Below are 12720 nucleotides of genomic sequence, written 5' to 3' on the forward strand. Positions count from 1 at the left end.
AAGCAAAAACAAAATAACATAGACAAAAATTCCTAGTTTTCTTAGAGCTTCCAATGTGAGAATAGGTCAAACTCTGCTCAAATAAAATCCTCTGTATAGTAAACAGTGCAAAAGATTAAAAACAGAGCAAAGTAAGTGTAGGCTGTGCTCTTGTATAGGTAGGAGGCTATGGCAGTTTCAGATGAACAGACCCAGAAGGCCTCACTGAAAATATGACACATGTAATTACCTCAGAATAAAAGGGAATGGTCTCTGTAACTACATCAATTTGTCAGGTAATGTACATTAAATATAACGAGAATTATAAAACACCAGAACCTGGCTCAAAACATACTTCATTTAAGGAAGAAATAAGAATTTAGTATGACGAGAGAAACTTATAACATGACCAGAGAAAATTATAACATGGTGGTGACAGCAATATGCCCATGCTCACATTCACAACCAGAAAGGTGAGATTTACACCAAATCTGTCTGACTCCAAACTGGGTGGGGATCTTTTCCCAGTAGCACAGACACTCTCCAGGAGTCTTCTGACATCTACAGCATACACATCTGATTTTGTTTTTTATTTTGATGGTTTCTTTTGTTTGTTTGTTTTTTGTTTTGTTTTAATATTTATTTTATTTTAACATTGGATATTTTATATATTTACATTTCAAATGTTATCCCCTTTCCCCATTTTGCTCTGGAAGCCCCCTCACCCATTCCCACTCCTCCTGCTTCTATGAAGATGTTCCCCTTCCCACACACACACACTCCCACCTCACCACCCTGGCATTCCCCTACACTGGGGAATAGAACCTTGACAGGACCAAGGGCTTCTCCTCCTATAGTCACAAATATATGCACCAACAGATACACACATGCTACATAAACAATAATAAAAGTTTAAATAATACTTTTTGTTATTATTTAAAATATTAATTTTATTTCATTCTGATTAATTAATCATTCATATTTTCAGATAATTTTTTTGCCATGTTGTTGTTGTTGTTAAGCACCACTTTCTGTAATTTTTGTCACTTCAAAATACCCTTTTGGTAATCCTCAAAGCTGTCTGGATTAAGTTGAATTTCAGGGCTGGAGAGATAGCTCAGGGGTTAAGCACAGTGACTCTTCTTCTAGAGGTCCTAAGTTAAATTCCCAACAACTAATGGTGGCTCACAGCCATCTGTAATAGAATCTGATGCCCTCCTTTGTTGTATCTGAAGAGAGCAACTGTGTACTCACATACATAAATAAATCTTATTTTTAAAAGTTAAATTTCAATGACTAAGTCTATCTTGTCCATAGCATTAAGTATAAAATCCCTGACAAAAGATGTAATTCTGCAACATTACATTAATATCCAAAATTCTATACTATTCTAAGTACATGTATTAAATAGATATAATTATTTTCAATAGTAAAATTTGCTCTTGATTTCACTGTGATTAACTGATAGTTTTGTAAATCTACATTTTAGTTATCGTCTCATACTTGTTGGATAATATATATTACATGATTGTTTCTGGAGGACACTCATTACATTAGTGCTTTCAAAAATAAAGAAATACAATGTGTGCAGATTTTCCCTTCTAGTCTTCTTCTTTTCTTTAAAAAGACCTGTAAGATCCTTTGACATTAATTAAGTTGTTAAATTTCTCAGAGGCAATTCTGTCAGAACTGGTAATAATTTCACAGGTACATAATTATATTAAGCTCACTCTCAATCTAGTGTCTACCAGGGACTTATTCATTTTGAAAAAATAAAAATCAAAAGGTGATAGCTCAAGTTTTATTTCCTGTTATTGAAAAATTACTCCTTAATCTTATGTACAGCTAGAGGAAAAGAAATCTATCTGCTTAATTTTGTTAGTAAATGATTTTGTGCTTTTGTGATTTCCTGTCGCATCTATCATATCTAATGAGAGGATGGTCCCTTATAACTTTCAAGGATATTTCAAGCGCTTGATATGTATTAATTCAAGAAGATGTGAAGAGAAATTTACACATACCCCCCCACACACACACAAAATACCCCAGAAACAACAGAATCAAAGAGTAAAGACTTTGTTTGATTTTTGGATTTGGGGTGTCTTATTTTGTCGTTATACCAGGAATAGTAGGAACAAAGAATTAACAGCTGATAGATGTCACTTTCCTAATATTCTTTTAGAAAATAAAGTTACAAGGTTTGGAGAAAATTTGTACGTGAATGGTGAACACATGACAAATAAAAGAATTTTCTGCATATGAAAGTCAAGGCATTCTTTATTCTCGTCAGAATTTTTCTTACTTTAAAAAAAATTGGTTCTATGTTAGCTAATAGTTTAAAATAGTATATTCTTATGTAAGATTGCTTGGTCTGTAAAGCTAAAAATAAAAATGTAGAGCTGGTGGGGGGCGATGGCTCAGCCTCTAAGTGCACCTATAGCTCTTACAGAGAACACAGGCTTTGGTTCCTGTCTCCACACAATGGCTCACTGCCATTCATAACTCCAGTACCAGGGCATGTGTTACATTCTTATGACCTGTGCAGGCACCCAGCTTATATGTGATGTACATATACATTGTACATACATACATACATATATACATACATACATACATACATACATACATGCAGGCAAAACATTAATACATAAGAAATAAAATAAATGAATCTAAAAAAGAATAAAACAACCAAAAGAATGTAAAGAGGAGTAAAGAGATAGTAATTAAAATAATTTGCTGTTTTTCCAAAAGACTAGAGTTTGGATTCCAGCACCATGAAGAGCAGAAAACAACTGCCTGTAATTCCAGTGCCAGGAGGTCTGGAATTAACTTCTCATCTCTGTGGACATCCATATGCACACATGCACACACACATACACACACACAACATACCACATACACACACACAACATACCACATACACACACACACAAAACATGCCACATACATACATGCATACACACACATACACACACGGGGGGGTAAAGAAAAATTAATAAAAATTACAATATTCTTTATACTTTATGGAAGATAAGGGAAAGGAATAGAAATCCAAGAGGAAGAGGGAAATAAATAGAATTATGAGCACTCCAACTGAAAAATGTATAAGCTACTATTTTTCTATTGGATACTAGAGATTCAAAAGGAGTGATTAGTTATAACCCTGGGAACCCATTGTTAAAATGGTATTGAATTGCAGGTAAGAAGGCTAACTCTTTATGGGTGAGCATCAGCCCCCATATGAGAATTCTTGCAGCAAATTTTTTAGCACAGCTTCATCTTTCCAGATTCTGTCCTCAGCCTCGGAGAACAGATACTCTCAACTCAGATATCACACCTGAAGAAGTTCCGCTAAATTTACTTTGGGTGGTCCATGATGCTGAGGCTGCACAGCTTATTGCTCAGCAGTAAAACATTTTATGATCACACTTTCATGGCTTTAGATTTCCAAATAATATCAAAATTTGATTTTATTGCCTCTGGCTGTTTGCAACAGTCAACATCAGTGTCATTGTTTATTATTTCACGTATTGCACATCATTTTTACTTAAATGACATTTTTCAACGTACACTGACGCTCTTTCATTCTTCTGTCCTCCGAAAGTCTTGTATTATAGAATCCTCAGTATGTGACTTTTCAGTGGTATCAACACCAATGTTAACACCACCACGTGCAGAACATCTCTCTTGGTTTACATAACCATTCTATTCCTCAGCCAAACCAGCCTTAGGGTCCTTCATGATCAAGGGATAGTTTTTGTCCTCCTTCACAAATCAAACAAACATTGAACATTTCCCATTTTACATTCCTGATAATCATACTTCTTTACCCCACAACAGCTTTGTTCCTCATTAAGCTGGTACGTTTTCATCCCAATCTCATTTGTCATGCATGTAAAGTGGTCAACTGTTCCATGTTCTACAAGGCTTGAAAGTTCTCAAGAGGTGGACTAAACATATAGAAGCACAGGTTGACCAGTATGCTTCTAAATCAGCTTAGGAGCGTTTCATTTTTCTCTTAATATCCCAGAGCTTTGGACTCCAGTGTCCTATGCATTATCTTTAACTTATAATTTCGGGACTGGTTCCACTATTCTTTCTTTATTACCTCTTCCAGTGCCACACATGAAAACCACTGTTACCTATGTACCCGCTCCCAAGTCCTAAGTTTTCAACCTCTTTTTTTCCAGTATCTTCCCACATCAACAACTCTGCTAAACATTTTAAACAAACATTGTTTTTTTTGAGTTTTAAAAACAACCAATATATTAGTCATGCTGATTTTGATCATTTAAAAAGCTCTTTTCATTCTTCTGATTGTAAATATGTAGAAAGATGACACTGTGCCATGTAGCATGGTTAAGAAAGACAGGAGGTTTGATGCCCCAGTGTAGAGTGATGCTAGAGTGGTGGGGTGGGAGTGGTTGAGTGGGTGGAGTAGAGAGAGAGAGAGAGAGACAAAGAAGAGAATCTCAGGAAACAAGGCTGCCCCCTCACTAGTAGATGATAAACAAAGTTTGGTCCAATTTAATCAAATTAGAAAGTAAGTACACAATAACCAAAGAGAAACACTTTAGGAAAATATTTATCCTACATACTTGTATGGTAGAATATCAAGTCCTTGTAAACAAACAGAGTTGGATTCCAATACAAAATTCAATAAGGATACAGTGTGCTCCTCATTGTTTCAATAACTGACAGATGTTCAAAAGTAAACAACAGAACAAAACCAGGAAGGGAAACTCATTCCTGAACCAAACAAACAGATTCAAGGTGCTAAAAGAGCATTTGCTTTTGCATGGGAGGAAATTCCATAATGAGTAATGCCAGCAAAATATTAAAATAAAAACATGTTAAATAATTATATTCTCAAGAAAGTTGGTTTAGTTAATAACATTTAAATCTGAATGGCGTGAGATAACCAAAAACAATTACTAGTTACATCAAGTGTATTGTGTATTGTTACTTACTGATTAAGCACATGCCACCAGAGAAAGCAAGCCGCAGGACGCATTTAAGGCATTATAGGGAGTATTTTCTTATATAACAATATGAGTAATTAATTTGCCGTTTTGTTTATCTCTAATAATTACATCATTTTCCTACCATATTGGCTGATTTTTAGTCTGTACTTGAGTTTTCTGATAATTCCTTAAAGCCTGAACGCTTTCTGATGTTTTGCTATATTGAATTGCAGGAAAGCCTTCAGTTACATAACAAACTAAAAAGTGCCAATGAACATGGCTTTTCAACATTTCCTTTTGATTGCAAATGCTTAAATTAACTTTTAAAGTAAACTATTATGGTATTTTCTGCTACGTATTAGAAAAATAAAACGAACAAACCAAAACCTAAGTCTTGGTGATTAGGAACAGCTGCTGCTGTTTCCCGAACAGACATATCAGGTGGCTTACAACCATCTGTAACTCCAGTTTCCAGGGCTACAGTTCTTTCTTCTGGTCTGTGAAGGTACCACAACACATATGGTATACATACATAATGCCTGTAAAGTATTCATAAAACAAAACATATTTACTTTTTAAATCCAAATCATCTGTTAAAATGTAACCACTTTCTTTAAACACATATGGCTCTGGAGAGAAGCTTCAGTGTTGTTAACATGCAGTATATGTGGACAGAGGTTGGAATAGGAAAGCATGCCCTATCATTAGTGAGGGAAGAGACTCTAACGAAAGATGAGATGTGATTTAACATGATCTGTGCTTCTTTATGTTAAAGCCTTACCACACTGGTCTATAAATAATTAATAGTAAATGTTTCCTGCGCGCTCTTGTGCTGATGTCAGCACTATCCTGGATCTGTAGACTAATTCCTTTCCCCTCTTTTAGGGCTTTACTCATCACCCAGTTAAACTATTTTTACATTTTAATTTCATGAGTAAATAAGACAGCATACCTGTGATGCCCCTCTATGCTACATGGCACTTTGAGTAACAAATCACACTTAAAAAATTACTTGAAGTTTCTTTTTTTATTTTACTTATGATTATAGTTACTTAATATGATTCTGAGTTAGAAGAACTATAAGACTGCCTTTTAACTGTTTCTCCAACTAAGATATTTACTAGGTGTAGTCCTGAGACAAATATATGATTAAATCATTTTAAACAGAATATGCTAACAAGGCACTTTTATCAGAAATCTTCTATTTTCTACAATCAATAGGCAATTTTTGTCTCATTTAGTACAATTATCACTATCAGAAATTAAGTGATACAAGAATGAATAAATTTCAAACAGTTGATAATTTGTCAGTTAACATAAATTATGCAACTAATGAGATGATTATGTTGTTTTTATCTTTCAGTTTGTTTGTATTATAAACAACATTTATCAATTTATAAGTTGAACCATCCCTAAATCTCGGGGATGTAGCCTACTTGAAAATGGTGTCATTTTGTGTGTGTGTGTGTGTTTGTGTGTGTGTGTGTGTGTGTATGTGTGTGTGTTTGTATTCACTTTCCATGTATTTTATAGAAAATATTTCGTATTTTTCATAAGGGTAATTGTTCTGTAATTATTTTTCTTTCTTTCTTTCATCTTCGTGTGGTTTGAGTATTAGAGTAATTGTTGCCCCTTAAACAGAATTAGACTATGTTCCTTCTATTTATGTTTTGTGGAATAATTTGAGGAATGTTGCCATTAACTCTTCTTTAAAGTCTGGGGGGATTTCTAAAATAATCTGGTCCATATCTTTTTTTTTAACGTTTAATTACTGCTTTTTTATTTTCTAGAGGTTATAGATTTGATTATATTGCTTACCTAATCATGATTTAACTTTGGAAGGGAGTATATATCAAGAAACTTACCACTTTCTTTTAGATTCTCCAGTTTGATGGAATACGGGGCTTTTTTTTTTTTTCTTCAATAATTTATATTTTTATTCACTTTACACCTTGATTGACCCCTCCTTCTTTTCCTCCCAGTCTTGCCTTTACAAATCCTTCCCCTATTACCTTCTCCTCCTCTTCTCAGAGAAAGAGAAGCCCACCACCCCCACTTGGGTACCACCTTACTATGGGATATCTAGTCCTATGAGGACTAGGCACATCCTCTCCCAACCAGAGTCCAGATAGGGGAAGGGGAACCAATGGCAGGCAACAGAGTCTGAGCCAGCCCTCTCTCCAATTGTTAGGAGACCCACTTGAAGACAAAGCTGCACATCTGCTACAAAAGTGTTGGGAGCCTAGGTCCAGCTCCTGTCTGCTCTTTGGGTGGTGGTTCAGTTTTTGTGAGCCCTAAAGGGACTAGGTTAGTTGACTCTAGGTTTCCCTTCAGCTAGCTCAGTTCTATCTCCGATTTTTCCACAAGACTCAGCAAGTTCCTCCTGATCTTTGGCTGTGGGTCTTTGCATCTTTTTTGGTCTGCTGCTGGAAGAAGCCACTCAGGAGACAGTTATGCTAAGTTTTTGTCTGTAAGCATAGCAGAATATTACTAATGGTATCAGAGATGGGCTCTCTCACATGGAATGGGTCTCAAGCTGGGACCGTCATTGTTTGGGTGTTCCCTCCAACTCCACTCCATCTTTATCCCTGTGCATCTTGTAGGCAGGACAAGTTCAGAATTGAAGGATTTATGAGTGGATTGATGTCCTCTCTTCCCCTGGAAGTTTAAACCTAACCATGGGCAGTAGTCATTTTAGTCTCTATACTCCCTGCTGGTAGGAATCTCAGGTAGCGTAGCCTCTATGGGCTCCCAATATTTTCCCATGTCCTAGGCCTCCATCTAGTCCCAGAGATACCCCCTAGTTATTTCAAATCTCGTTATCAACTGTCTCCTACATATCCTCTCCCCACACCTGATCGCCATCTCCAATCCCTCCTCACTCCTTCTGCCACCCAGTTCCCTCTCTCTAGCCACCTGCAATAACTTTTATTTCCCCATCTGAGTGGGATTCATGCATCGTCCCTTGGGCCCTCCTTATTATCCAGTTGCTTTGGGTCTGTAGATTGTCTCATGGATATCCTGCACCTTGTGGCTAATGTCCATTTTTAAGTGAGTACCTACCACACGTTTCTGGGTCTTGCTTACCGTACTCAATGATATTCTCAAGTTCCATCCATTTTCTTGAAATTTCATGGTGTCTTTATTTTTAATAGTTGAATAGTATTCCGTTGAGCAAATTACCACGATTTCTTTATCTATTTATCAGTTAAGAGACAGCTAGGTTGTTTGTAGTTTCTGGCTATTACGAATAAAGCTACTCTGAACATAATTGAGCGAGTGTCGCTGTGGTAAAGTGGAGGATCTTTTGCGTAAATGCCCAGGAGTGTTATAGATGGATCCTGAGATTTAGAACAATTCCCAATTTTCTGAGAAATCACCAAATTGATTTCCAAAGTGGCTGTACAAGCTTACACTCCCACCAACAGTGGAGGAGTGTTCCTTTGCTGTGCATCCTCACCAGCATGTGCTATCATTTGAGTTCTTGAACTTAGCCATTCTGACAGGTATAAGATGGAATCTCAGAGTCATGTTTTGTTTTGCATTTCCCTAATAACTAAGGGCAGTGAACATTTTCTTAATCACTTCTTAGCTATTAGAGACTCCTCTATTGAGAATTCTGTTTAACTCTGTATCCCATTTTTAATTGGGTTATTTAGCTTGTGGGTGCTTAATTTCTTGAGTTCTTTTTATATTTTGGATATTAGTCCTCTGGTGGATGTAGGGTTGGTGGTGATCTTTTCTCATTCTGTAGGATGCCATTTGGTCCAATGCATGCTAATTCTAGCCTTACAAAACCTTTTCAGCTTTATGAGGTCCCATTTATTAATTTTTATCTCAGTGCCCAAAGCAGTGTTGTTCTATTCAGGAATTTGTCTCCTGTAGTAATGGGTTCAAGGCAGTTCGCTATTTTCTCTTCTATTAAATTTAGTGTGTCAGATTTTATGTTTTAAAGTCGTTGATCCACTTGAACTTGAGTTTTGTGTAGAGTGATAGATATGGATCAACTTGCATTTATCTACATATGGACATCCAGTTAGACAACCACCATTGGTTGAACATGCTTTCTTATTTTCATTGTATGGTTTTGGCTTCCTAGTCAGATATTAAGTGTCCATAGGTGCTATTTCTGAGCCATCAATTCGATTTCATTGATCAATCTGTCTGTTTTTATGTACCAGGCAGTTATTACTACTATTTCTCTATAGTATAACTCAAAAATAGGGATGGTGATACTTCCAAAAGTTCTTTTATTGCACAGGATTGTTTTGGCTATTCTGTTTTGTTTTTTTTTGTTGTTGTTGTTGTTGTTTTGGGTTTTTTTTGTTTTTTTTTTCCACATGAAGTTGAGAACTGCTCTTTCAAGGTCTATAAAAAATAGTGTTCAGATTTTGATGGGAATTTTATTGAATCTGTAGATTGCTTTTGGATGGCTGCTTTCACTATGGTAATCCTAACTGGTCCATGAAAATGTGAGATCTTTACATTTTTTAATGTCTCCTTCAATTTCTTTTTTTCAGAGACTTTAACTTCCTTGTGTGGTGGCCTGGTGGAGGACTTGGTGGAGGCCATGGAATGGTGGCCAGACAGTAAAGCTCTGGAGAGAGTAAGCAGCTATCTCAGGACGGCTGGGTGTGCCTTAGATATACAGGCAGGGGAAGAGTATAGGTTTTTAAATTATGTCCTTATGGTTATCTGGACTTCCCCTGGGCTTGTTGTTATGCCCTTTTTGACTATGATTTTGTTAATTTGGATCTTCTTTCTCTTCATTTTAGTTACTTCAGCTACAGAGTTGTCAGTCTTATTACTTTTCCCAAAGAACCATTTGTTTCATTGATTTTCTGTATTGTTGATTTTTTGTTTGTTTGTTTCTATTTTATTGATATCATTCCCAAGTTTGGCTATTTCTTGACATCTACTACTCTTGAGTATTATTTCTTATTTTTGTTCTAGAGCTTTGGTAAAATAAAATTGCAGATATTAATTATACTAAGGTGATGTGATTACTTACTTTTGTTTGAAAAAGATTCTGTTTTTAAGTGTCTTTAAGATGGCTTTTTAAAACCTAGGTAGTCTATTATAGTGTATATCTTGTAGGATATACCTGAATTATGAATTCTTCCATGCTTTCTGATGTGCATATAAGTGTACTTTCTTCATGGATCATAGTAGTAGGCACATGGGAGATGTCCTTTAATGCTAACTGTTCATTTGATCACTTTATTAAGTGTATCGGACAATATTTTCTCTCATAAACCTGTGGATTTATAATTTAATTAAATATTTTGTGGTATAATGTTTGTTATTAATGACCTTTCTTAAACTAATATTAAAATAAGAACCAGGTGATTCTAGCTCCAAGACAGAAAAAGTCAAAGATAAACACATGTAAGTGAAGTAGACTCAATGTTTAATAAGGATGTCTTCCAAGATACAGAGACTACTTCATGACACTCTCACTGAGTACTACTCATGGAACAGTCTGTGAATAAGTTAAGGTTAGCCAAGAATTTTATAATGCAGTGACTAGAATAAGAATAAATGATACCATTCTAAAATTAAGATAAGTAGTTTTAGCAAAAGATAATCTCAATCACTCTACAAAGAATGAGGAGTAGCATGGGTAGAATTTCTTCATGAAGGCAGTCAAATCCCACAGGTCTCATTTACATGAATACAAAAAATGAATTTTGTATTCTTCATAATTTCGAAAATCTTAATTCTTTCACTAGATATGATTTTAACATCAAATGTTATTACTAATATTTTTAATCACCAAGGACATACATTTAAAAGCATGCAGTCACAACCAAACTGTGGGAAATTAGGTTTAATAGGAATCCATAAAAAGATGTAGTTGGCTGTTTTTTTTTTTTTTTTTTTTTTTTTGACTAGTCAGGTCTTATAAGCCTACAAGAATTCAGCATCATTGACATGCTAATCTAGGTGATGATGTTGCACATCATCTACATATGCACAGAAATGACTATGTTTCTACCATTCTAACACTGTAATGAGAAAGATCACATTAATGTTAAAGATAAGAGGGACCTAATGGTCTTTTCCTAGACAAATTAGATTCAAGGGACAAATGAAATTCTCTAACATTGGCAGTGAAGCATAGGTGGAGTTCTAAAAATCATTTTGCATAAAGTAAACTATTCTGAACTCTTGCTGTATATGAAGGAAAAGGTGTGAATTCCTTCTTGGAGGGCTACATTTGCTATCTCTGTCACCTCATCTTTAAATCAGCAGGCAGAAAGTCTTTATGGCACTCAATAAGTGTGTTTCCTTTCTGAAAAATAGCTTGTCTTGCTTACATAATACTAAGCTAAGATTTTATTAATTCCATTGCATACTGGCACTACTGAACATATTTCTGCACACTGATATTGTGTGTGGTGTATTGGGTAGGGAGATGAGACTGTCAACAGACTTTATTTTATCTCTCGAATCTAAAATCATGGTGTTCTCCTGGATCCACTCTTACCCGGGACTGAAACTGTGACATAATACATCCACAGTACTATGAGGTCAAGAAATGATTTCAAATGGCTAGGGACAAATGAATGAGCAATAAACCTGGCCATCTACCATGCATATATAGAAATATATCAGAGCAATCTCTTTGCACTTTTATATTTGTTTGATCAACTGCAGTGACAATGACATACTTCAGTATGTCAAATGCAGCACAGTGCTCCCTGCTCAGGAAACAAGACCCTGCTGTCCCTTCATGGAACAGGGATCTTCCTATTTTCCACCCATTCTTGTTCTTTATGCAACTAATACACATTAGATTTCAACTTCAGCTCTAATTTCACATCCTTAAGAACACTTTCCCTAATATTTCTAACTTAGTGAAATTCTAATTATAAATATGATTGTAGTTAATAGCTACATCCATATGTTTGTTGCTGCTGTAATTGAACATTGATTATGTGATTCTTTAATGACTGTGACCTTGTTCCCCTACAAAGTTCAATAAATTAGGTATAGTGTTTGGTTTTAGTGTGCTCCTCCACTTTCCTAATGTTCCCTGGAACTTTCCATATGTCTCAGCACACAGCGTATTCTAATTAATGATCAGTTGAGCAAAGCCTACTAGGGGATGATGAATGAGGGTCTAGCAATAAAAGCCGATGATGCACAACTGGAAGAGCAGTTAAGAAAATAACTAAGGCAATTCTACTTATTTTCCCAATGATTACTAGTATACCCCTGGTATCTTTTAAGGAACCAAATAAATCACAAACACCTGAAAAGCATTACTCATAAATGGGCTCAAAAGCTTTGGAAATTCACAGTGACAAACCACGTTTTATCAATAAGACTTCCACAGTCCTCTGGTTAGTTTCTGTTACTTGTTTAATTTGCCCCTTTGAGGTTCATATTTTACTTCCTTTGTGATGTTTAAAATTTGTTAATGCAAAAACTTTTATCAAAAACTGTAATTAAAATGAATTCAGCACAAAAGTGAGCTCTGAGTCTTCTAATGCACTAACTGTGTGTGTGTGTGTGTGTGTGTGTGTGTGTGTGTGTGTGTATAATGTCAGACATCTATAAAAGAGGCATTGGTCTTCAAGTTCACATAATTCGTTAAAGGTATATTGGAAGGTAGAGTTTAACTGGTGACTTATTGCTTTATTTAAATTAGTTGTATTCTCCTGATTTTACCACTGATAAAACATAGCTTCTTCTTCTGTTTTATTTCAAACTGGAAATGGAAAATGCCTAAAACAGTTTAGATGATCAGTCATATTTATCAGGTCAAAAA

Source organism: Arvicanthis niloticus, chromosome 2 (genome assembly GCF_011762505.2).
Source record: "Arvicanthis niloticus isolate mArvNil1 chromosome 2, mArvNil1.pat.X, whole genome shotgun sequence".
NCBI classification, from domain to species: domain Eukaryota; kingdom Metazoa; phylum Chordata; class Mammalia; order Rodentia; family Muridae; genus Arvicanthis; species Arvicanthis niloticus.